Source organism: Arachis hypogaea, chromosome 2 (genome assembly GCF_003086295.3).
Source record: "Arachis hypogaea cultivar Tifrunner chromosome 2, arahy.Tifrunner.gnm2.J5K5, whole genome shotgun sequence".
In the NCBI taxonomy this organism is placed as follows: domain Eukaryota; kingdom Viridiplantae; phylum Streptophyta; class Magnoliopsida; order Fabales; family Fabaceae; genus Arachis; species Arachis hypogaea.
This window is the reverse complement of record NC_092037.1, coordinates 69,245,858-69,271,415: the sequence shown is the minus strand read 5'-3', so window position 1 is coordinate 69,271,415 and position 25,558 is coordinate 69,245,858. Positions and strand designations below refer to the sequence as shown.

The 25,558-nt window shown below is 36.4% G+C and overlaps 3 long non-coding RNA genes across 3 annotated transcripts; all 3 read left to right on the top strand.

The window, feature by feature from the left end:
- The first annotated feature begins 1,921 nt into the window (after nt 1-1,921).
- On the top strand, nt 1,922-2,939 carry LOC112719620 (uncharacterized). Its single transcript, XR_003161864.2, has 3 exons — nt 1,922-2,074; nt 2,159-2,215; nt 2,300-2,939. It is a non-coding gene; the product is annotated as an uncharacterized lncRNA (long non-coding RNA).
- A 6,178-nt stretch (nt 2,940-9,117) lies between these two features.
- Nucleotides 9,118-12,001, top strand: LOC112719615 (uncharacterized). The gene is made up of 4 exons (XR_003161863.2): nt 9,118-9,270; nt 9,355-9,411; nt 9,496-9,555; nt 11,459-12,001. It is a non-coding gene; the product is annotated as an uncharacterized lncRNA (long non-coding RNA).
- Nucleotides 12,002-16,314: 4,313 nt separating this feature from the next.
- Nucleotides 16,315-19,267, top strand: LOC112719606 (uncharacterized). The gene is made up of 4 exons (XR_003161860.2): nt 16,315-16,467; nt 16,552-16,608; nt 16,693-16,752; nt 18,656-19,267. It is a non-coding gene; the product is annotated as an uncharacterized lncRNA (long non-coding RNA).
- Nucleotides 19,268-25,558: the final 6,291 nt, after the last annotated feature.

The window sequence follows — 25,558 nt, the reverse complement described above, 5'->3', positions numbered from 1 at the left end:
ATGAATGATTAGTAAACATTATATTATTTATTTTGAATGGACATTGATAATTTATCAAAACTAATCTTTTTAAAGTTGTTGTAGTCTACACCCATTTGAGAACAGAAAGATTAGGAACACAGAATTAGCTAATCAAACTCATGTAACAGGAAAAAAAACTATCAAGAGGAGGAAAGTAGAAAAGACCACTAACCGAATATAAATTAAAAACAAACCATTCGAAGTTAAAGATTTAACCCACCTCTTTAATCAGTTAACATGCATGATATAATATTCCATAATATATTTCGTTACCTGCTTACTGAAAAGGTGAAATCTAAAAATTAGTTCCTTTCCGTTGGACCAGTATTGTTGGGTTGCTAAAAACCTCCTATTAGCACATAATGGTATGATTAGAATTTAAGACTGAGACTTTTAATCAAGAAACCAACTAACTAAGTATACACAAAAAAAAGTAACAAATCAAAAGCACATTAATGAAAAATACCCAAGAGACCACGTTGAAAAACTACTACACAACATATTTTACAGATTACAACAACTTCTGAAATCTGGCTTACATATAAATGAGAAGCCAATAAAATTAAATTACAACATGAAAAATATATGAGAAAGAATTAAAAAAAACTATAAATGGCATAACATCGATATTTAATTGACTTTAAAATTTTCAAAAGTTAATCTGAAATACATTGAATGGAAAAGTAAATGAGACTTCAATCAAACTGAAAATGTAGTAAAGAAAACATCTTCTCTAATGCTAAGCAACATACCTGTTTGGATCTTCTCTATTGGCATTCATGGCCATTCAGCCTTATCAGATAGAGAGAGTTGGTATAAAGATTCAAGAACAAAGAAAATATCTTGTCTCTTACTGCAAAAGAGAAAATTATAATAAAGTAAACCCTAATAGGAGATTTCAACAAATTCAAGAAAAACATATGATAAAATTGAATAAAGAAACTTAAAGAACAAACATAAAGAAAGAACAGCAACCATTCATAAAGAAAAGAAGAAATAGAGGAACAAAAATATCATTATTTATTCTAGTAAATTAAATTTCTACTAATGCTAATTATAATATTGAGAAGTTTAAGAAAGCTAACAACTACTACTAATAATAATTTAAAGAAACAATCATGAATTATGAATTTGTTAATTAGAATATGCATTAAAAACGATATGAAAAAAAGGAAATATACAAAAATTAGATCAATAATAAAATATAAAAGACCATAATTGTAACAACCCTAATTTTTGAGTACGCGAGATTTTTTCTAAAGGCACGGAATTCTTCGGAAGATCAGTAAAGGGAACACCTCTGTTATATCATCAAGCATCTCAATCCTCATTATCATTATGTCATCCTTAAGCTAGAACCTCCTTTGAGGCAAGCTTGATGATGCAATTGCGAAGAACCTAGTTTTTGAACCGTATCGGTTGGCAGTTTTGATTCTGATTTTCATAAATAGTCTCTATTTGACGAACCGGACTCGATTCATGAGAGGAGAGAGATAATAGTATAATATTATCATTATATTAGTATTAGAAGATGATTGAATGATATTATAAGGTTACCTGGTCTGTTTTAGTTAAAAACAGAAAATCGGTTTAACCGGGTTCACAGTTTACTGGTGCAGCTTAGCACCAGCACTCTCTAATGACTTTAGCAATGCTAAGGCCTCATTATACATGTTCTATTATCATAATAAATATGTTACCAGTGTCATTTATGCTAGTAGCTCAGAAAATAATTTTTAGAGATGTTTTTACGAGTGTTCCGATACACCTAGTTTTAGTAGTTGTACACCAGAGATATTTTAATATTATTTTAATCCACCTCCAAGCCAACCAATCACAGCTCACCCTACACCCCCAAAACCCCCAAGGCTGCCTCATTTGCTCATTATGGCCGAAAATCACCAAGAGAAAAAGGAGAGAAAGTTCTTGGTTCATAAATCTTCAAAGCTTGATTTCTTCTGAACTAAAACTCAAATCAAAATTCCGATTTCACCAAAATGATCCTCTCTTCTTCCTCTACATAACCATATAACATATCAAGGCTGGAAATAAGGTGAGATGGCTGTCTCCCTCCCTTTTCAATTCGGTTTTCAAGGAAAACCATGTAAACATGTGTTTTCTTGATGTTTTTCCTTAGGAATCATGCTTAACTTGACTTGAGGGCCAAGAAACGCGAATTTCCAGCAACTCTAAGGTGATATATCTCTTCCTAACATGCTGAGTGAGATTTGGTCAGTTGAGAGTTTTTGGATTTAAAGTTGTTCTTGATGTGATTTAGGAGGAAAAAGTGCTTAAGGACCACCTGAAAGTTTGATCGAATTAGGAGCAGCAAAACCAGGTAGGGTGTCACGAAATTAATCTTGATTATTTGTGTTTGAGATGTGTGAATGTTGTGTTATTTGGCTATGCTAAAAATTGGTTGCATATATGATTGATTCTTGGTGAAAATTTGGTGAAATTTTGATGAAATTTGATGAAATTCAAGCTTTATGTTCATGTTCTTGGAGCAGCTGGAAAAACGAAACCCTAGGCTTAAATTGAGGTTCAATTTGTGATGAAATCATGTAGAAAAGATGGGGTTTTAGTGGCTGCTAATTTATTATGAATTGTAGTAAAAATCGGTTGCTGAAAAGACTGAAAAACGGGTAAAAACAGAGAAAGAATTTGAAGAATTTATGAAGAACATGAAGAACACTTTGAGTGTGATGAAGAACAATGAAGAACAGGCCTTAGATCTTAAAAAGGGCAAGGAAGTAAAATTTTTGGTGTTTTAGGGGTTGTTTGGTAATTTCTGAAAGTTAGGATGGTAAAAGTAGAAATATTAAAAGTTACGGGTGGTAAAAAGTGAATTTTAAAGGTTAAAAGGTAAAAGTGAGTTAATTTTCGAAAATTTAATAATAAAATAATAAATAATAATAAAATATTAAATAATAATATTTAATTAAAAATAATATTTTAATAAAAATAATAAAATAATGCAGAAAAGGCAGTTTTCTGTAAAAGTTTTAGAAAGACAACTTTAAGTGCAGAATCTCATAATTACCTTCATAAAACACTTAGGGAGTGGTAATAACATGTTAGAGAGGAAAAGATAAAGAAAAGATAAAAGTTAAAGGAAAGATAAAAACCAAAGAAAAAGTCTATAAAGTTTTAACGACAGAAAAACAGACAGAGACTAGTGAACGAACTAGGGCAACTTAGTTAGTACTTGAGTTGCGACTAGTGTTAGGTATAATATGAAAAGTTAAACTGTTTCAGTATAGACTTAATGAACCTATACTTGGGACAGGCAAACTATTCATACCGAGATTTACATAAGCTTTAAATACATATGTTAAGCAGAGAAACACAGAGAACATAGTAATCAGAACAGAGTAGAGAAACACAGAAAACAGAGTAACCAGAGTAAAGTAAAGAGATAAAGAGAAAAGGAGTAATATAGATATATATGAAAAGAGTAATCAGAGAAGAGAAAAGAGATACAGAGAACAGAGTAATTAAAACAGAGTAAAGAGATACAGAGAAAAGGGCAACCAGAACAGAGTAAAGAGATATGTATATATATTAGTTGCTTGATGCAACCCAGAGCTATATTTAATATATATTAGTTGCTTGATGCAACCCAGAGCTATATTTAATATATATTAGTTGCTTGATGCAACCCAGAGCTATATTTAATATATATTAGTTGCTTAATGCAACCCAGAGCTTCTGTAGGGAAACTAAGTTACCTACAGCTATTTTCCGCTTCCCCAGAGCAGAGCAGAGTATATATATATTTTCCTGCAATAAGCAGAGGCTGTCTCAAATGAGCGGCTAATATTATATGCGCATTTATTTAGGAACGGAAAATCGTATCCGGGAAATCGGGATTACTTGTGACCGGATAAATGTCGGGATTGCGGGCAGCCAACCGACACATGAGCTCATGGCCTGTGCTAGGGCTAGACATGCATCATTCTTGTCTGCGCATCATTCTCTGTTGCTTTTCTTCTTGTGTGTGAACTATTTCTTTATGTTTGTCTGCTTGAGTGCTATGTGTGTGCTTTATTTCCTTGTGTTCTTCTGTTTGTGTTCTGTTGTCTCTACTTTTTATTTCTATCTTTATCTTCTGTTTACTGCTTTGCTATATTATGTTATTCGTCTGCTAATCAACCCCAAATAAATGAACGTAACTAATAACCCCGACCCTACTAAGAACTCCCCAGTTCTTACCCCTTCTCTCTCCTTTCCCCCTTCAGATGGAAGCAAGAGTTTCTTTCCGTAGTTCGCTGACGACCGTTTGCAAAAAGGATTCCGCTCTAGGTAGTCTTCTGAGTCTAGGGTGAATCCCATCCTCTATTTATATGTATATACTGTGAGACCAGCCAATGTCCGCACCCCGTTTGTACGTGAACTTTAACCTAAATCCTGTGTACGAGACTCCTGTTGTGTGGCTACTTGATGAGGTACCAGAGAGACGTCATATGGCAATGTCTGATCGTGCAGAGGAGTAACAAATGATGTTCTACCTTTTGATGACGTTCCACCTGACTTGAGTTTTGAAGACTTAGAACGTACTTTCCCTCGCTTTAGTAGTTTAGAGGGACTAGGTGAGTATAGAGTCTAGGCTAGCCTGGGTGCCAGCTTAGGGACCTCTTGAACAGGTCAGGACCTGGGATGTTGTATGTATATATATGTATATAGTTATTATCTAGCTATATCTAGGGGTGTTCTAACTAACAGTCTATATTCTAAAAAAGGCTGAATCACCGAATGCTGTCAACTACTTGTGATGTGTTTATGTGTGGTTGTTTGTAACTGTTTTATATATTATTAGTTGTGAATTGATTATGAATGATACTGTTTGTTAATTCAAATGTTTTCAAAAAAAAAAAAGTACCTCGTAAAATAACTACGTTTTTAACAACGAATCAGGCTCATATGATAAATAATAGATAATAATTAGGAAGACAAGTTGGTAGCGCTCAGTTTCTAGTATGATCATGACGTACAAGAAATTGGGTCGTTACAATTTGGTATCAGAGCAGTTCATTCCCAATAGAGCCTGGGGAGTGGACTGACTATGCTTCATTGCATACTCTGTTGTGTGTCTCATGCGTATAGGATATCCCAGTGATATATGTTGCATGATTGTTTCTGTGTTTTCATTTTGGGAATGTTCACACTTGACTCGAAGTGTTAAGACTGATCACCTTAACAATGATTGTTTGGTGTGAACAAGACTATAATGGGTTCACGGAGACAAGGCGTACGGGAAGGAATTCCTAATGTTAACTACGAGAGGGAACAGGAAACGTTTATGGCTACCATGAACGACGTGGCTGAAGTAGTGCGTGAAGCTGCTGTAGGAGCGGCTAGGGCTGTTGAACGTCTTGGAGTGAGAAATGGGGACGAGAATGGATACGGAGAAGATAATGGAAATGATGAGAATAACTTAGGGCATCTCGAAAGACCTATGATTCTTGCGACTTTTCTGAAAGTTAAACCGCCTAAGCTTAAAGGTACACTTGTTGCGACTGATGTTGACAATTGGTTTCGAGCTATTGAACGATCACTGTGAGCGCAGCATGTTCCAGAAGGCCAGCATGTGGAGTTTGCTACTTATATGCTAGAAGGAGAAGCTGAGCATTGGTGGCAGGGGATACAACAACTGCTGCAACAAGATGAAGGCGATATTCCTTGGAATACTTTTAAGGACGAATTTTATAAGAAGTATTTTCCGAGGGCATCTCGTGATGCTAAAGCGATGGAACTTATGCAGCTGAAACAGGGTAATACAACTATTACAGAATATGCCCGTAAATTTGGTAATTTATGCCGTTTCTCCAAGATCTGCCAAGGGAATCCTACTGACTTTGAAGAATGGAAGTGTTTGAAGTTCGAAGGGGGCCTTTGTGTTGATCTGATGAGTTCAATAGTTTCGCTGGAGATACGTAATTTTGCCGAATTAGTCAACAAGAGCAAGTTAGTGGAGAATGTATTAAGAAAGTGACTGTGGCTAAAGTGAGTCGCCAAGGATTTCCACCAAGGCGTCTTAGCAATCATCAGACAGCTGGGAGAAGAGTGCATTTTAAAGCACGTGGCATACGACAGTGTAAGAACCTACAAGTTGGTAACATTACTGATCGCCGTATGGGTAAGAATGGAGGTAAAGTAAGGCAAGGTAATGGTAAACGAGCCCATCAGGCTTACATAAACACTGCATATAAGGAATGCAGAAAAGAGCATGATAACAGGTCTTGCCAGTTTGGATCACCTAACTGCTATGCTTGTAGAGAACTTGGACATATTGCCAAGGATTGTTCAAAGGGATTTACTCGAAATCCAGTTAGCACTCAACAACAAGGACGAGTGTTTGCTATCACTATTGACAATGTTGTGCAATCGAACACCCTCATTCAAGGTCAAGCTATATCAAGAATCGATTTCTAACTGTACTGTATGATTCGGGTGCATCGTATATCTTATTTCTCTAATTATTGCTCACGAGTTAGGATTATATTTCTTTAAATTGAATTTTTTCTTGATTTTCCATACACTTGCATCCCAAAATGCTTTGACCAGTTTAGTGTGCCTGCAAGTACCATTCGCTATTAGGAACAGGACTTTTATACATGATCTAATCTGTTTATCTCCATCTGGTTTAGAAGTTATTTTAGGATTAGATTGGTTATCTAAGTATCATGTTTTCTTTGATTATTTTAAAAGAACTGCTGTTATTCCATCTAATAGTCTATGTACTAAACCATTTTTGTTCCACACCCTATATCTGAATTCTGTAAGAGTTACCTTAGGCGGGAGTGATTGTGAGGGGTACGTTCTGTTAGCGGCTAGCTCGAATGATAGTGAATTAAGCTTGGAACGAATCCAAATAGGTGAAAGAATTTCCTGATGTTTTCTTGGACGACATACCTGAGTTTCTTCCTCAGCAAGAGATAAAATTCAGCATTGATCTAGTACCTGGAACTGGACCGATTTTCATAGCACCGTACCGGATGTCACCATTGCTTGCGGAGCTGAAGAAGCTATGAGATAGGATCGTAGTGGCCTAAGGAGGTACAAGAACAGAATTTGTGTGCCTAACTCTGGAGAATTGCAACAAAAGATTCTTACAAAAGCTCATCAAAGCAGACTTTCTATGCATCTTGGAGTGACGAAGATGTATTGAGCTTTGAAACAAATATTCTGGTCGCCGGACTTAAAGAAAGAAGCAGCTGATTATGTCTCAAGATGTTTAACCTGCCAGAAGGTGAAGGTGGAACATCAGGAGTCGTCAGGAACCCTACAACCCTTAGAAATACCACAATGGAAATGGGAGCAGATTACTATGGATTTTAATCACGAGATTTCCAAGAACCTCAACAGGACGTAGTGCCATTTGGGTGATTGTGGACAGGCTGCCAAAGTCGGCGTGCTTCTTTTCGATTCGAATTGACTATACTTTAGAAAGGCTGGCACGGATATATATTCAAGAAATCGTACGATTGCACAGAATACCTTCATCAATTGTTTCAGACCGAGATCCGAGGTTTACTTCCAGATTTTGGGGAGCTTTCCAGAAAGCTTTAGGAACAGAATTGCATATGAGTACAGCATACCATCCTCAGATAGACGGACAATCAGAGCGGACAATCCAGACATTGGGAGACATGCTAAGATCTTGTGTGATGGATAACCAAGGTAGTTGGGATAAATATTTGCCGTTGGTCGAGTTCGTCTACAACAATAATTACCAACAAAGTATCGGGATGGCACCATATGAAGCTCTCTATGGAAGGAGATGTCAGACACCATTGTGTTGGAATGATGATGGAGAAGCTAGTGTCTTGGGTCCAGACTTAGTGCAAGAAACTACTGAGAAGATAAAGGGGATTCGCCAGAAGATTCAGACAGCACAGAGTTGTCAAAAGAGCTATGCCGATAATAGACGTAGACCCTTAGAGTTTAGTGAGGGAGACCATGTCTTTCTTAAAGTAACCCCGACTACTGGAATAGGTAGAGCCCTTAAGACTAAAAAGCTTAACCCTCGATACATAGGACCTTTCCAAGTACTTAAAAGAGTCGGTCTAGTAGCTTATCAAGTAGTCCTCCCTCCATATCTGTCAAACCTTCATGATGTTTTCCATGTCTCACAACTTAAGAAATATATTCCCGACGAGAGTCACATTTTAGAACCAGAGACAGTACAGTTACGAAACGATTTGACATATAAAGCATCACCAGTTTGGATTGTAGAAAGAAGCGATAAGTAGCTAAGAGGCAAAACTCTTCGCTTGGTCAAAATAGCTTGGGGACAAAGAGGAGAAGAAGAGCACACCTGGGAACTCGAAGATAAGATGAAAGTTGATTACCCGCATCTAGTCTCAGGTAACTGAAATTTTGAGGGCAAAATTTTCTTTTAGGAGGGTAGAATGTAACAACCCTAATTTTCGAGTACGCGAGATTTTTTCTAAAGGCACGGAATTCTTCGGAAGATCAGTAAAGGGAACACCTCTGTTATATCATCAAGCATCTCAATCCTCATTATCATTATGTCATCCTTAAGCTAGAACCTCCTTTGAGGCAAGCTTGATGATGCAATTGCGAAGAACCTAGTTTTTGAACCGTATCGGTTGGCAGTTTTGATTCTGATTTTCATAAATAGTCTCTATTTGACGAACCGGACTCGATTCATGAGAGGAGAGAGATAATAGTATAATATTATCATTATATTAGTATTAGAAGATGATTGAATGATATTATAAGGTTACCTGGTCTGTTTTAGTTAAAAACAGAAAATCGGTTTAACCGGGTTCACAGTTTACTGGTGCAGCTTAGCACCAGCACTCTCTAATGACTTTAGCAATGCTAAGGCCTCATTATACATGTTCTATTATCATAATAAATATGTTACCAGTGTCATTTATGCTAGTAGCTCAGAAAATAATTTTTAGAGATGTTTTTACGAGTGTTCCGATACACCTAGTTTTAGTAGTTGTACACCAGAGATATTTTAATATTATTTTAATCCACCTCCAAGCCAACCAATCACAGCTCACCCTACACCCCCAAAACCCCCAAGGCTGCCTCATTTGCTCATTATGGCCGAAAATCACCAAGAGAAAAAGGAGAGAAAGTTCTTGGTTCATAAATCTTCAAAGCTTGATTTCTTCTGAACTAAAACTCAAATCAAAATTCCGATTTCACCAAAATGATCCTCTCTTCTTCCTCTACATAACCATATAACATATCAAGGCTGGAAATAAGGTGAGATGGCTGTCTCCCTCCCTTTTCAATTCGGTTTTCAAGGAAAACCATGTAAACATGTGTTTTCTTGATGTTTTTCCTTAGGAATCATGCTTAACTTGACTTGAGGGCCAAGAAACGCGAATTTCCAGCAACTCTAAGGTGATATATCTCTTCCTAACATGCTGAGTGAGATTTGGTCAGTTGAGAGTTTTTGGATTTAAAGTTGTTCTTGATGTGATTTAGGAGGAAAAAGTGCTTAAGGACCACCTGAAAGTTTGATCGAATTAGGAGCAGCAAAACCAGGTAGGGTGTCACGAAATTAATCTTGATTATTTGTGTTTGAGATGTGTGAATGTTGTGTTATTTGGCTATGCTAAAAATTGGTTGCATATATGATTGATTCTTGGTGAAAATTTGGTGAAATTTTGATGAAATTTGATGAAATTCAAGCTTTATGTTCATGTTCTTGGAGCAGCTGGAAAAACGAAACCCTAGGCTTAAATTGAGGTTCAATTTGTGATGAAATCATGTAGAAAAGATGGGGTTTTAGTGGCTGCTAATTTATTATGAATTGTAGTAAAAATCGGTTGCTGAAAAGACTGAAAAACGGGTAAAAACAGAGAAAGAATTTGAAGAATTTATGAAGAACATGAAGAACACTTTGAGTGTGATGAAGAACAATGAAGAACAGGCCTTAGATCTTAAAAAGGGCAAGGAAGTAAAATTTTTGGTGTTTTAGGGGTTGTTTGGTAATTTCTGAAAGTTAGGATGGTAAAAGTAGAAATATTAAAAGTTACGGGTGGTAAAAAGTGAATTTTAAAGGTTAAAAGGTAAAAGTGAGTTAATTTTCGAAAATTTAATAATAAAATAATAAATAATAATAAAATATTAAATAATAATATTTAATTAAAAATAATATTTTAATAAAAATAATAAAATAATGCAGAAAAGGCAGTTTTCTGTAAAAGCTTTAGAAAGACAACTTTAAGTGCAGAATCTCATAATTACCTTCATAAAACACTTAGGGAGTGGTAATAACATGTTAGAGAGGAAAAGATAAAGAAAAGATAAAAGTTAAAGGAAAGATAAAAACCAAAGAAAAAGTCTATAAAGTTTTAACGACAGAAAAACAGACAGAGACTAGTGAACGAACTAGGGCAACTTAGTTAGTACTTGAGTTGCGACTAGTGTTAGGTATAATATGAAAAGTTAAACTGTTTCAGTATAGACTTAATGAACCTATACTTGGGACAGGCAAACTATTCATACCGAGATTTACATAAGCTTTAAATACATATGTTAAGCAGAGAAACACAGAGAACATAGTAATCAGAACAGAGTAGAGAAACACAGAAAACAGAGTAACCAGAGTAAAGTAAAGAGATAAAGAGAAAAGGAGTAATATAGATATATATGAAAAGAGTAATCAGAGAAGAGAAAAGAGATACAGAGAACAGAGTAATTAAAACAGAGTAAAGAGATACAGAGAAAAGGGCAACCAGAACAGAGTAAAGAGATATGTATATATATTAGTTGCTTGATGCAACCCAGAGCTATATTTAATATATATTAGTTGCTTGATGCAACCCAGAGCTATATTTAATATATATTAGTTGCTTGATGCAACCCAGAGCTATATTTAATATATATTAGTTGCTTAATGCAACCCAGAGCTTCTGTAGGGAAACTAAGTTACCTACAGCTATTTTCCGCTTCCCCAGAGCAGAGCAGAGTATATATATATTTTCCTGCAATAAGCAGAGGCTGTCTCAAATGAGCGGCTAATATTATATGCGCATTTATTTAGGAACGGAAAATCGTATCCGGGAAATCGGGATTACTTGTGACCGGATAAATGTCGGGATTGCGGGCAGCCAACCGACACATGAGCTCATGGCCTGTGCTAGGGCTAGACATGCATCATTCTTGTCTGCGCATCATTCTCTGTTGCTTTTCTTCTTGTGTGTGAACTATTTCTTTATGTTTGTCTGCTTGAGTGCTATGTGTGTGCTTTATTTCCTTGTGTTCTTCTGTTTGTGTTCTGTTGTCTCTACTTTTTATTTCTATCTTTATCTTCTGTTTACTGCTTTGCTATATTATGTTATTCGTCTGCTAATCAACCCCAAATAAATGAACGTAACTAATAACCCCGACCCTACTAAGAACTCCCCAGTTCTTACCCCTTCTCTCTCCTTTCCCCCTTCAGATGGAAGCAAGAGTTTCTTTCCGTAGTTCGCTGACGACCGTTTGCAAAAAGGATTCCGCTCTAGGTAGTCTTCTGAGTCTAGGGTGAATCCCATCCTCTGTTTATATGTATATACTGTGAGACCAGCCAATGTCCGCACCCCGTTTGTACGTGAACTTTAACCTAAATCCTGTGTACGAGACTCCTGTTGTGTGGCTACTTGATGAGGTACCAGAGAGACGTCATATGGCAATGTCTGATCGTGCAGAGGAGTAACAAATGATGTTCTACCTTTTGATGACGTTCCACCTGACTTGAGTTTTGAAGACTTAGAACGTACTTTCCCTCGCTTTAGTAGTTTAGAGGGACTAGGTGAGTATAGAGTCTAGGCTAGCCTGGGTGCCAGCTTAGGGACCTCTTGAACAGGTCAGGACCTGGGATGTTGTATGTATATATATGTATATAGTTATTATCTAGCTATATCTAGGGGTGTTCTAACTAACAGTCTATATTCTAAAAAAGGCTGAATCACCGAATGCTGTCAACTACTTGTGATGTGTTTATGTGTGGTTGTTTGTAACTGTTTTATATATTATTAGTTGTGAATTGATTATGAATGATACTGTTTGTTAATTCAAATGTTTTCAAAAAAAAAAAAAGTACCTCGTAAAATAACTACGTTTTTAACAACGAATCAGGCTCATATGATAAATAATAGATAATAATTAGGAAGACAAGTTGGTAGCGCTCAGTTTCTAGTATGATCATGACGTACAAGAAATTGGGTCGTTACAATTTGGTATCAGAGCAGTTCATTCCCAATAGAGCCTGGGGAGTGGACTGACTATGCTTCATTGCATACTCTGTTGTGTGTCTCATGCGTATAGGATATCCCAGTGATATATGTTGCATGATTGTTTCTGTGTTTTCATTTTGGGAATGTTCACACTTGACTCGAAGTGTTAAGACTGATCACCTTAACAATGATTGTTTGGTGTGAACAAGACTATAATGGGTTCACGGAGACAAGGCGTACGGGAAGGAATTCCTAATGTTAACTACGAGAGGGAACAGGAAACGTTTATGGCTACCATGAACGACGTGGCTGAAGTAGTGCGTGAAGCTGCTGTAGGAGCGGCTAGGGCTGTTGAACGTCTTGGAGTGAGAAATGGGGACGAGAATGGATACGGAGAAGATAATGGAAATGATGAGAATAACTTAGGGCATCTCGAAAGACCTATGATTCTTGCGACTTTTCTGAAAGTTAAACCGCCTAAGCTTAAAGGTACACTTGTTGCGACTGATGTTGACAATTGGTTTCGAGCTATTGAACGATCACTGTGAGCGCAGCATGTTCCAGAAGGCCAGCATGTGGAGTTTGCTACTTATATGCTAGAAGGAGAAGCTGAGCATTGGTGGCAGGGGATACAACAACTGCTGCAACAAGATGAAGGCGATATTCCTTGGAATACTTTTAAGGACGAATTTTATAAGAAGTATTTTCCGAGGGCATCTCGTGATGCTAAAGCGATGGAACTTATGCAGCTGAAACAGGGTAATACAACTATTACAGAATATGCCCGTAAATTTGGTAATTTATGCCGTTTCTCCAAGATCTGCCAAGGGAATCCTACTGACTTTGAAGAATGGAAGTGTTTGAAGTTCGAAGGGGGCCTTTGTGTTGATCTGATGAGTTCAATAGTTTCGCTGGAGATACGTAATTTTGCCGAATTAGTCAACAAGAGCAAGTTAGTGGAGAATGTATTAAGAAAGTGACTGTGGCTAAAGTGAGTCGCCAAGGATTTCCACCAAGGCGTCTTAGCAATCATCAGACAGCTGGGAGAAGAGTGCATTTTAAAGCACGTGGCATACGACAGTGTAAGAACCTACAAGTTGGTAACATTACTGATCGCCGTATGGGTAAGAATGGAGGTAAAGTAAGGCAAGGTAATGGTAAACGAGCCCATCAGGCTTACATAAACACTGCATATAAGGAATGCAGAAAAGAGCATGATAACAGGTCTTGCCAGTTTGGATCACCTAACTGCTATGCTTGTAGAGAACTTGGACATATTGCCAAGGATTGTTCAAAGGGATTTACTCGAAATCCAGTTAGCACTCAACAACAAGGACGAGTGTTTGCTATCACTATTGACAATGTTGTGCAATCGAACACCCTCATTCAAGGTCAAGCTATATCAAGAATCGATTTCTAACTGTACTGTATGATTCGGGTGCATCGTATATCTTATTTCTCTAATTATTGCTCACGAGTTAGGATTATATTTCTTTAAATTGAATTTTTTCTTGATTTTCCATACACTTGCATCCCAAAATGCTTTGACCAGTTTAGTGTGCCTGCAAGTACCATTCGCTATTAGGAACAGGACTTTTATACATGATCTAATCTGTTTATCTCCATCTGGTTTAGAAGTTATTTTAGGATTAGATTGGTTATCTAAGTATCATGTTTTCTTTGATTATTTTAAAAGAACTGCTGTTATTCCATCTAATAGTCTATGTACTAAACCATTTTTGTTCCACACCCTATATCTGAATTCTGTAAGAGTTACCTTAGGCGGGAGTGATTGTGAGGGGTACGTTCTGTTAGCGGCTAGCTCGAATGATAGTGAATTAAGCTTGGAACGAATCCAAATAGGTGAAAGAATTTCCTGATGTTTTCTTGGACGACATACCTGAGTTTCTTCCTCAGCAAGAGATAAAATTCAGCATTGATCTAGTACCTGGAACTGGACCGATTTTCATAGCACCGTACCGGATGTCACCATTGCTTGCGGAGCTGAAGAAGCTATGAGATAGGATCGTAGTGGCCTAAGGAGGTACAAGAACAGAATTTGTGTGCCTAACTCTGGAGAATTGCAACAAAAGATTCTTACAAAAGCTCATCAAAGCAGACTTTCTATGCATCTTGGAGTGACGAAGATGTATTGAGCTTTGAAACAAATATTCTGGTCGCCGGACTTAAAGAAAGAAGCAGCTGATTATGTCTCAAGATGTTTAACCTGCCAGAAGGTGAAGGTGGAACATCAGGAGTCGTCAGGAACCCTACAACCCTTAGAAATACCACAATGGAAATGGGAGCAGATTACTATGGATTTTAATCACGAGATTTCCAAGAACCTCAACAGGACGTAGTGCCATTTGGGTGATTGTGGACAGGCTGCCAAAGTCGGCGTGCTTCTTTTCGATTCGAATTGACTATACTTTAGAAAGGCTGGCACGGATATATATTCAAGAAATCGTACGATTGCACAGAATACCTTCATCAATTGTTTCAGACCGAGATCCGAGGTTTACTTCCAGATTTTGGGGAGCTTTCCAGAAAGCTTTAGGAACAGAATTGCATATGAGTACAGCATACCATCCTCAGATAGACGGACAATCAGAGCGGACAATCCAGACATTGGGAGACATGCTAAGATCTTGTGTGATGGATAACCAAGGTAGTTGGGATAAATATTTGCCGTTGGTCGAGTTCGTCTACAACAATAATTACCAACAAAGTATCGGGATGGCACCATATGAAGCTCTCTATGGAAGGAGATGTCAGACACCATTGTGTTGGAATGATGATGGAGAAGCTAGTGTCTTGGGTCCAGACTTAGTGCAAGAAACTACTGAGAAGATAAAGGGGATTCGCCAGAAGATTCAGACAGCACAGAGTTGTCAAAAGAGCTATGCCGATAATAGACGTAGACCCTTAGAGTTTAGTGAGGGAGACCATGTCTTTCTTAAAGTAACCCCGACTACTGGAATAGGTAGAGCCCTTAAGACTAAAAAGCTTAACCCTCGATACATAGGACCTTTCCAAGTACTTAAAAGAGTCGGTCTAGTAGCTTATCAAGTAGTCCTCCCTCCATATCTGTCAAACCTTCATGATGTTTTCCATGTCTCACAACTTAAGAAATATATTCCCGACGAGAGTCACATTTTAGAACCAGAGACAGTACAGTTACGAAACGATTTGACATATAAAGCATCACCAGTTTGGATTGTAGAAAGAAGCGATAAGTAGCTAAGAGGCAAAACTCTTCGCTTGGTCAAAATAGCTTGGGGACAAAGAGGAGAAGAAGAGCACACCTGGGAACTCGAAGATAAGATGAAAGTTGATTACCCGCATCTAGTCTCAGGTAACTGAAATTTTGAGGGCAAAATTTTCTTTTAGGAGGGTAGAATGTAACAACCCTAATTTTCGAGTACGCGAGATTTTTTCTAAAGGCACGGAATTCTTCGGAAGATCAGTAAAGGGAACACCTCTGTTATATCATCAAGCATCTCAATCCTCATTATCATTATGTCATCCTTAAGCTAGAACCTCCTTTGAGGCAAGCTTGATGATGCAATTGCGAAGAACCTAGTTTTTGAACCGTATCGGTTGGCAGTTTTGATTCTGATTTTCATAAATAGTCTCTATTTGACGAACCGGACTCGATTCATGAGAGGAGAGAGATAATAGTATAATATTATCATTATATTAGTATTAGAAGATGATTGAATGATATTATAAGGTTACCTGGTCTGTTTTAGTTAAAAACAGAAAATCGGTTTAACCGGGTTCACAGTTTACTGGTGCAGCTTAGCACCAGCACTCTCTAATGACTTTAGCAATGCTAAGGCCTCATTATACATGTTCTATTATCATAATAAATATGTTACCAGTGTCATTTATGCTAGTAGCTCAGAAAATAATTTTTAGAGATGTTTTTACGAGTGTTCCGATACACCTAGTTTTAGTAGTTGTACACCAGAGATATTTTAATATTATTTTAATCCACCTCCAAGCCAACCAATCACAGCTCACCCTACACCCCCAAAACCCCCAAGGCTGCCTCATTTGCTCATTATGGCCGAAAATCACCAAGAGAAAAAGGAGAGAAAGTTCTTGGTTCATAAATCTTCAAAGCTTGATTTCTTCTGAACTAAAACTCAAATCAAAATTCCGATTTCACCAAAATGATCCTCTCTTCTTCCTCTACATAACCATATAACATATCAAGGCTGGAAATAAGGTGAGATGGCTGTCTCCCTCCCTTTTCAATTCGGTTTTCAAGGAAAACCATGTAAACATGTGTTTTCTTGATGTTTTTCCTTAGGAATCATGCTTAACTTGACTTGAGGGCCAAGAAACGCGAATTTCCAGCAACTCTAAGGTGATATATCTCTTCCTAACATGCTGAGTGAGATTTGGTCAGTTGAGAGTTTTTGGATTTAAAGTTGTTCTTGATGTGATTTAGGAGGAAAAAGTGCTTAAGGACCACCTGAAAGTTTGATCGAATTAGGAGCAGCAAAACCAGGTAGGGTGTCACGAAATTAATCTTGATTATTTGTGTTTGAGATGTGTGAATGTTGTGTTATTTGGCTATGCTAAAAATTGGTTGCATATATGATTGATTCTTGGTGAAAATTTGGTGAAATTTTGATGAAATTTGATGAAATTCAAGCTTTATGTTCATGTTCTTGGAGCAGCTGGAAAAACGAAACCCTAGGCTTAAATTGAGGTTCAATTTGTGATGAAATCATGTAGAAAAGATGGGGTTTTAGTGGCTGCTAATTTATTATGAATTGTAGTAAAAATCGGTTGCTGAAAAGACTGAAAAACGGGTAAAAACAGAGAAAGAATTTGAAGAATTTATGAAGAACATGAAGAACACTTTGAGTGTGATGAAGAACAATGAAGAACAGGCCTTAGATCTTAAAAAGGGCAAGGAAGTAAAATTTTTGGTGTTTTAGGGGTTGTTTGGTAATTTCTGAAAGTTAGGATGGTAAAAGTAGAAATATTAAAAGTTACGGGTGGTAAAAAGTGAATTTTAAAGGTTAAAAGGTAAAAGTGAGTTAATTTTCGAAAATTTAATAATAAAATAATAAATAATAATAAAATATTAAATAATAATATTTAATTAAAAATAATATTTTAATAAAAATAATAAAATAATGCAGAAAAGGCAGTTTTCTGTAAAAGCTTTAGAAAGACAACTTTAAGTGCAGAATCTCATAATTACCTTCATAAAACACTTAGGGAGTGGTAATAACATGTTAGAGAGGAAAAGATAAAGAAAAGATAAAAGTTAAAGGAAAGATAAAAACCAAAGAAAAAGTCTATAAAGTTTTAACGACAGAAAAACAGACAGAGACTAGTGAACGAACTAGGGCAACTTAGTTAGTACTTGAGTTGCGACTAGTGTTAGGTATAATATGAAAAGTTAAACTGTTTCAGTATAGACTTAATGAACCTATACTTGGGACAGGCAAACTATTCATACCGAGATTTACATAAGCTTTAAATACATATGTTAAGCAGAGAAACACAGAGAACATAGTAATCAGAACAGAGTAGAGAAACACAGAAAACAGAGTAACCAGAGTAAAGTAAAGAGATAAAGAGAAAAGGAGTAATATAGATATATATGAAAAGAGTAATCAGAGAAGAGAAAAGAGATACAGAGAACAGAGTAATTAAAACAGAGTAAAGAGATACAGAGAAAAGGGCAACCAGAACAGAGTAAAGAGATATGTATATATATTAGTTGCTTGATGCAACCCAGAGCTATATTTAATATATATTAGTTGCTTGATGCAACCCAGAGCTATATTTAATATATATTAGTTGCTTGATGCAACCCAGAGCTATATTTAATATATATTAGTTGCTTAATGCAACCCAGAGCTTCTGTAGGGAAACTAAGTTACCTACAGCTGTTTTCCGCTTCCCCAGAGCAGAGCAGAGTATATATATATTTTCCTGCAATAAGCAGAGGCTGTCTCAAATGAGCGGCTAATATTATATGCGCATTTATTTAGGAACGGAAAATCGTATCCGGGAAATCGGGATTACTTGTGACCGGATAAATGTCGGGATTGCGGGCAGCCAACCGACACATGAGCTCATGGCCTGTGCTAGGGCTAGACATGCATCATTCTTGTCTGCGCATCATTCTCTGTTGCTTTTCTTCTTGTGTGTGAACTATTTCTTTATGTTTGTCTGCTTGAGTGCTATGTGTGTGCTTTATTTCCTTGTGTTCTTCTGTTTGTGTTCTGTTGTCTCTACTTTTTATTTCTATCTTTATCTTCTGTTTACTGCTTTGCTATATTATGTTATTCGTCTGCTAATCAACCCCAAATAAATGAACGTAACTAATAACCCCGACCCTACTAAGAACTCCCCAGTTCTTACCCCTTCTCTCTCCTTTCCCCCTTCAGATGGAAGCAAGAGTTTCTTTCCGTAGTTCGCTGACGACCGTTTGCAAAAAGGATTCCGCTCTAGGTAGTCTTCTGAGTCTAGGGTGAATCCCATCCTCTGTTTATATGTATATACTGTGAGACCAGCCAATGTCCGCACCCCGTTTGTACGTGAACTTTAACCTAAATCCTGTGTATGAGACTCCTGTTGTGTGGCTACTTGATGAGGTACCAGAGAGACGTCATATGGCAATGTCTGATCGTGCAGAGGAGTAACAAATGATGTTCTACCTTTTGATGACGTTCCACCTGACTTGAGTTTTGAAGACTTAGAACGTACTTTCCCTCGCTTTAGTAGTTTAGAGGGACTAGGTGAGTATAGAGTCTAGGCTAGCCTGGGTGCCAGCTTAGGGACCTCTTGAACAGGTCAGGACCTGGGATGTTGTATGTATATATATGTATATAGTTATTATCTAGCTATATCTAGGGGTGTTCTAACTAACAGTCTATATTCTAAAAAAGGCTGAATCACCGAATGCTGTCAACTACTTGTGATGTGTTTATGTGTGGTTGTTTGTAACTATTTTATATATTATTAGTTGTGAATTGATTATGAATGATACTGTTTGTTAATTTAAATGTTTTCAAAAAAAAAAAGTACCTCGTAAAATAACTACGTTTTTAACAACGAATCAGGCTCATATGATAAATAATAGATAATAATTAGGAAGACAAGTTGGTAGCGCTCAGTTTCTAGTATGATCATGACGTACAAGAAATTGGGTCGTTACAATAATGAATATCAAAAAATTATAATTACGATTTTATTTTTTTTACTCTTAAAAATGTTTTAAATTATTTGCTTAATATTTTTTCTTATTCGATACAATATAGTAATACCAAAATTACCGAATTTCTCACGGCCAATACAATCTCACTGAAACTGAATTAACTAACTTGCTAAAAAGAAATTAACAAAAAAAGCTTCCTATTATTATCCTTTGAAGTTCTCTCACGTTAATAACTTACATTTTAGTATGTTACCTTAAATGTAACTTCCTAATCAAGATGATTAACAAAAGTAGCACCTATCCACGTGTGACAACCTGCTAACAAAAAGCATAAAAAAAAGAACTTAATAACAATCAGATGTTGGAGATATCCAAGTGTCAGAGATCCGTTATTTTGGAAATCAAAAATTTCTTTTTTTCTTTTTAAATTAGGGAAGAACCTCTCCTTGAATGATATATGCATGCCAAAATATATGACAATCTCTTATATTAGTTCAAATTAAGACTCAGTAAAATGGAAGAGCAACAAAAATTTGAGTATTATACAAAAAAATAATCAGAAAGGATACTTGAACTGAGACTATTCACATAAAGGTATTAATTAGATATTTTTAGAAGATAAAACTTTAGTTGATGAAATCATCGAAAGGAAAGCTAAGAAAAATGAAAAGAAAAGCAAAAGAAAAAAAAAGTGAAGAGAAGATCATGTTGGGACTGCAACAGTTAGGGCAAAACCTTAACTTGTTATTCGATTGTCAGAAAATTTACCTGTTGAAAGAAATGGAGACGCCGGAACCACTGGAGATGAGGACAAGTTTGTATCTTGTATGATTATTTGGGGCTTAACCATGCAAAAAGTTGGGCGGTGTCTTTTTGGGTTGAGTGAGCTGAGACCGCAGAGAGAGAGGATGGACGGCGACGGCGTTAGGTCTTCTTTCTGACCTCCTTTTTTTTATTGCGTGTGTGTGTAATGTTTGTGAGCTTTGTTTTTTTTATTCCGTGTGTGTGTGGGTAGGGAGGGGGGTGAGAGAAGAAAGAGTGACCTTTGATTTTTTAATGTTTCTTGGTAATGTTAGAGAGCTAAAAATACTAATAGAAGATATAAGATTATAATTAAAATAATGTAGATAATTCCTTAAAAATAAATGACACTAAAAGAACGGTTATGAGAGATGAATCATTAGACAATACAATTAATTTCACAATTATTAATCAGAAATTTTTTTAATATTTATGATAGCTAAATTAACTAAATACTGAGAAAAATATATTGTAATATAGTTTTTTTATTCATTTGAGAATTTTTGATATCAAGAAATTTTATCTGTCTCAAAGTTTAATTAATTTTCACAATTTTTTTCATTTTTATTTCTATTGATAATTAGAGAAAAAAATGATGAAAAATCACAGAAAAAAATTGAAAAAAATTACTGAACAAAAATTATACGAAATATAATACAAATTAACATACAAATTAATAAAATATAACTAAAAAAATAATTAAGAATGTATTTATTTTTTTATAAAAAAAATGGTTCTTCCTGTTAAATATGAAACTTGTTAAAAGAAAAGTTAATTATTGTTAATAATTTTATCAGAAAAAATTCTTTTTTAGTAATAAAATCTTCCTAACAATTTTTTAACTAATATTTCCTTTTTTCTTATATCGACTGAATGAATAACTTTTATAACATAAAAAAGCAAACTTTGTATAGATATTAATTGTTTATATGTACTGTAGAATAAAGTTTCTAATTAACCCGCAAACCAAGAAAAAAGAAGAAAATTAAATATTAAATGTAACACCCTACCATACAGAGTCTTATGCTTAAGTCATAATTCAGAGATGGCAAGGTATTACGACCTCTAAAATAAAAATTTAGTACGTATAGTAGTATGAATAATTGATTATAACTAGGAGCCTTTGTAGAAAAAGGGGGTAAACAAAAATCGCAACTCGAAAGCGCAACACTCCGATTGATAACGTAACGAACAAGGATAACCAACACGTGATTATATATATACAAAGGAGTGTCAAAAACAGGAATATCAAGTCTCAAAATCCGGCTGCGAAGATAACCGGTCCGAGCATAGCAATATATACATATGATAAAATAAGGAAAACCCCAAAGGAAACCCAAAGGGACACAATACATAAAACCTATTCTCCAAAATCTCCCATAAGAGGAGTCATCACAGTTTGTATTATTTAATGGAGATAAAAGTATCTAAGCAAAACATATAAACCAAAACTTAGCCCCGAGAACAAAGGATCTTTGCAAATCTAGAAGTCTCCAGCATGCCTCAGCAGGAAACCTCACGTCCTGCATATGAAAACCACAAAATCCGCATGGGTGAGAACCAGAGGTCCCCAGCATGGTAACAGCTTCCACATATATAATACATAACAATAGAGGAAAGCCGAAGGCAATCCTAGAACTTCCTCCAGATAATTCAAAGCTTATAAACAAGCTAAACCATATAAGGGTATCTGACTAAAGATTCTTCAGTCTAACTAATACTTCCCTTTCCAATTCCTTCAAACCTCCCAACCACCAGCAGGAGTATAATGTAGCAAACACAATTATATCAAACAAGAAATATACAAATAGGAGCAATTAAGGCAGTTAGACAATTAGCAAGTAATATGCAGTCAAATAGGCAATCTCAAACAATTCATGTAGTATGCATATGATGAATGCCTGTCCCTAGTGGCTGATGATATCATCTTGTCGGTTATAGAGACAACCCGACAAGTCCTGGTCGCTAACCATTGGACTGTCCATCTTTCACGCATCCCCAACTCGAGTTATACTCGTTATAAACTTGATCATAATCATGATCTATATCCATCACCCTCGCTGGTGAATATTTACAGGGGCGAGCTCATCCGGGTCTTTCACAGTGCCCGGCCACACTTACGACATAGGGTCAACAGAGTATCAAGTCTCAACCTGGAGCACGTGGTGGCTAGCCACTGCTATTACCCAGGGAAACTCGTATCTCAGATAGTGGAAGTCCAAATCACAATTATCAATAATTCAGCATAAACATGCATGAATTCTCATCTATGGATCAACATCCATATCAGCCATCCGGCTCACGGTTCAGTCCAGAACTAGCCAATATTCATATCATACACAGCCATTTCGGCTCACAGTTAAATCCATAACCAGCCATTTCATTAACAATTACAGCCTTTCGGCCAATGGCATAACAAGCACTTCCACCACCATCCTCCGCATCTCACATAATCATCTTTGATCCTTATTGATCATTCATTTTTTCCTTGCTTCACTCGCATGTTACCTCATTCACTAGCCCCTTTTTAATAGCTAGGCATGTCATAATGATTTAAGACATAAATGGTGAGATCGGAGGCTTAGAAGTATGAGATTTGGCTTTTAAAACTCAAAAATCAACTTTGGGATGAAAACAGGGCCACGCGTACGCGCACTCCACGCGCACGCGTGGATGGCCTCAAAAACTCATCGACGCGTAAGCGTCATGCACGCTAACGCGTGGATTGAAAATCAGTCAAACGACGCGCACGCGTCATCCACGCGTACGCGTGGGTACTCTCGTGCCCAGGCACAAAGCTGGCACAGTTCTGGCACAACTCTCTGAAAAATGGCTGGGCATTGGGTGCAGCACCATCGGCGCGCCCGCGCACACCACGCGCACGCGTGGATGGCGCTTTCTGGAAGATTGGCGCGTACGCGCCAAGTGCGCCCATGCGCAAGGGGTCATTCTGCTAAAAATTTTCTAAGTTAAAAGCTGCAGAATTCACAGATTTAAACCCCAATCTTCTGATGGACATAACTTCCTCATTTTAAATCGTTTTTTACCCGTTCTTCGAACGGCATGGACATCCCGGATCCAATTTTATTTCTAAATAGATTTGGCACAAAATAGAGATCCGTAGTCTAAGTTATGTCCCATCAAAGTATGCCCAAAAACCATATTTTTCATAGAAACCACAAGGTGCCATTTTCAAAACAAGCCATTTCCAACTCTTTTCAAAATCAATCAAAACATGTCATCTTCATCCCTTTTCTTTGAAATCAATCAAAATATATCAATTTCAACATCAAGCCTCCTCAACTCACACATTGAGATTTTACCACAATATACAAAATCACTATCTCATCATTCTAACCCACTTCACCCAAGTGGCTCAAACTCAAATATATTGACATATCATGTACTCTTACTCATGCCAATTCTCAACAACACCAATCCCAATAAATCATCATTGTACACAATCAATATCATACTTACCATCAACATGGCTCAACCCACAATTCAACCATAACCAATCATCAAGCATATATCACAACATGCATATTTCTCATACATCGTACCACCAAGGCACCAAAAATCATCATCACATATATGACCACATCATATATCTCAATCATTCAACAACATCAACCATTCAATGCCTATCTTAGGGCCTCTAGCCTAAGTATTTCCTACCACATTACATATTAGATATGGAAAACCGAAACCATACCTTAGCCGATTTTCCAAGCTCAATCGGAGCACTTCCAAATCACTTATCCACAAGCTCTCAAGGCCTCAACACCTCCAAGAACAGATTTTTCACCACCAAATCCCTTTTTCAAGCTTTTCAAAATCACCAATCAAGCTCCAATATTCACATATACACAACCTAAGCCACAATCATCATACCCATACATAACATCTCAATATCCAAATATCATAGAACAACAAATTACACTAGCATTGAGAATCTTACCACACCCAAGGTCCAAGGAGACAAGATTAACCTTCTTCTTCAAGAGAGTTGGGTCCTATAACATCAAAGAGCCCAAAATCTCAACATTTTTGTTCATAAAACTCGAAAACAAGGCTGGAATTTCGAAGAGAAAAATGTGGCTTACCTCAAGATTAATTGTATGAGTTTTGTAGAGCTCTTCGCGGTGAACGCGTGGTCACAAACGGAGCGACAATCGGAGCTCTAGATCAAAAGTTATGGTGGTTTGAAGATCAAGTGAGAGAAAGAACTTGAGAGAGTGTTCTTCCCTCCATGGCCTCCATTTTCAGCATGTGAGTGTGTTTAGTGAGGAGAGAGAATGCTGAAAACTAGGGTTTTGGTTTAGTTTAGTTGGGTCAAAGGCCCACTTTGGGTCCGGTTGGCCCGATTTGGCCCGTTCGGTCCAATCTTGGTCCGAATTCTATAAAATTGGTACCGAAATTCTCATCTCAATCTCCTCTATCACATTTAGCCATAAAAATCACATTTTAGGCTTTCTAGAATAAATTCTCATTTATGGATTAATTAGCCGTTAATTAACCGGATTTTACATTAAATACAACAATTATCTTCAAGTACAAAATGAAATCTAAAAACTTCTATCAAATTAAGATGACATTTGAAAACTTAAAATATCCATTTTTCGAAAAAATAATTTTATAAATAAATTGAATCTTGTGAGAAGTAAAATTATAATTTAGTCTAAAGAAAATATATAGTTATAATAATGGTATAGGAATTAGGAATTAAAAAAAAAACAAACTCCATCAAAGCATGTACAGACCTGAATACAACAAACTCCATCAAACTCCATCACTGATAGATGGATCCAATGAACATGGAAATAAAGTGAAAGAAATAAAGAATTTGTTTAGACTTGAATCAAATACTTAAATGGATCTACTACAGGAGTAATCATGTCTCTGTACGCCTCAATCTGCATTCACACACAGAAAAATCAATGTGATAGAATGTATATCATTGACGATATCATGCAATGCTCAAGTTTCAACAGTAAAGTTCAACTAAATCAGCACTTTGATGAACAATTGTTCATAGGACAGTCATAGGGTAAGCATGAGCTAATTTTGCAACCATTCAACTTAGCTGTTATGACATATTTAATACAGGCCAGATACTTCAGAAATTAGGAGAGGGGAGAAGAAGTTCTTAAATTCCTAATTCAGTCCAAAATAGTTCACTAATATAAATAAGCATCTGAAAATTTTTACTTTAAGATGCAGGACATTCAAAGGTCCTAATCCCTCAAAGATAATTGTTTCCTTTTTGTAACTCAAGATCAAGATTTCTTTATTTTCTCCTAAAATCTATTCATGAAACTCTATTATTTCA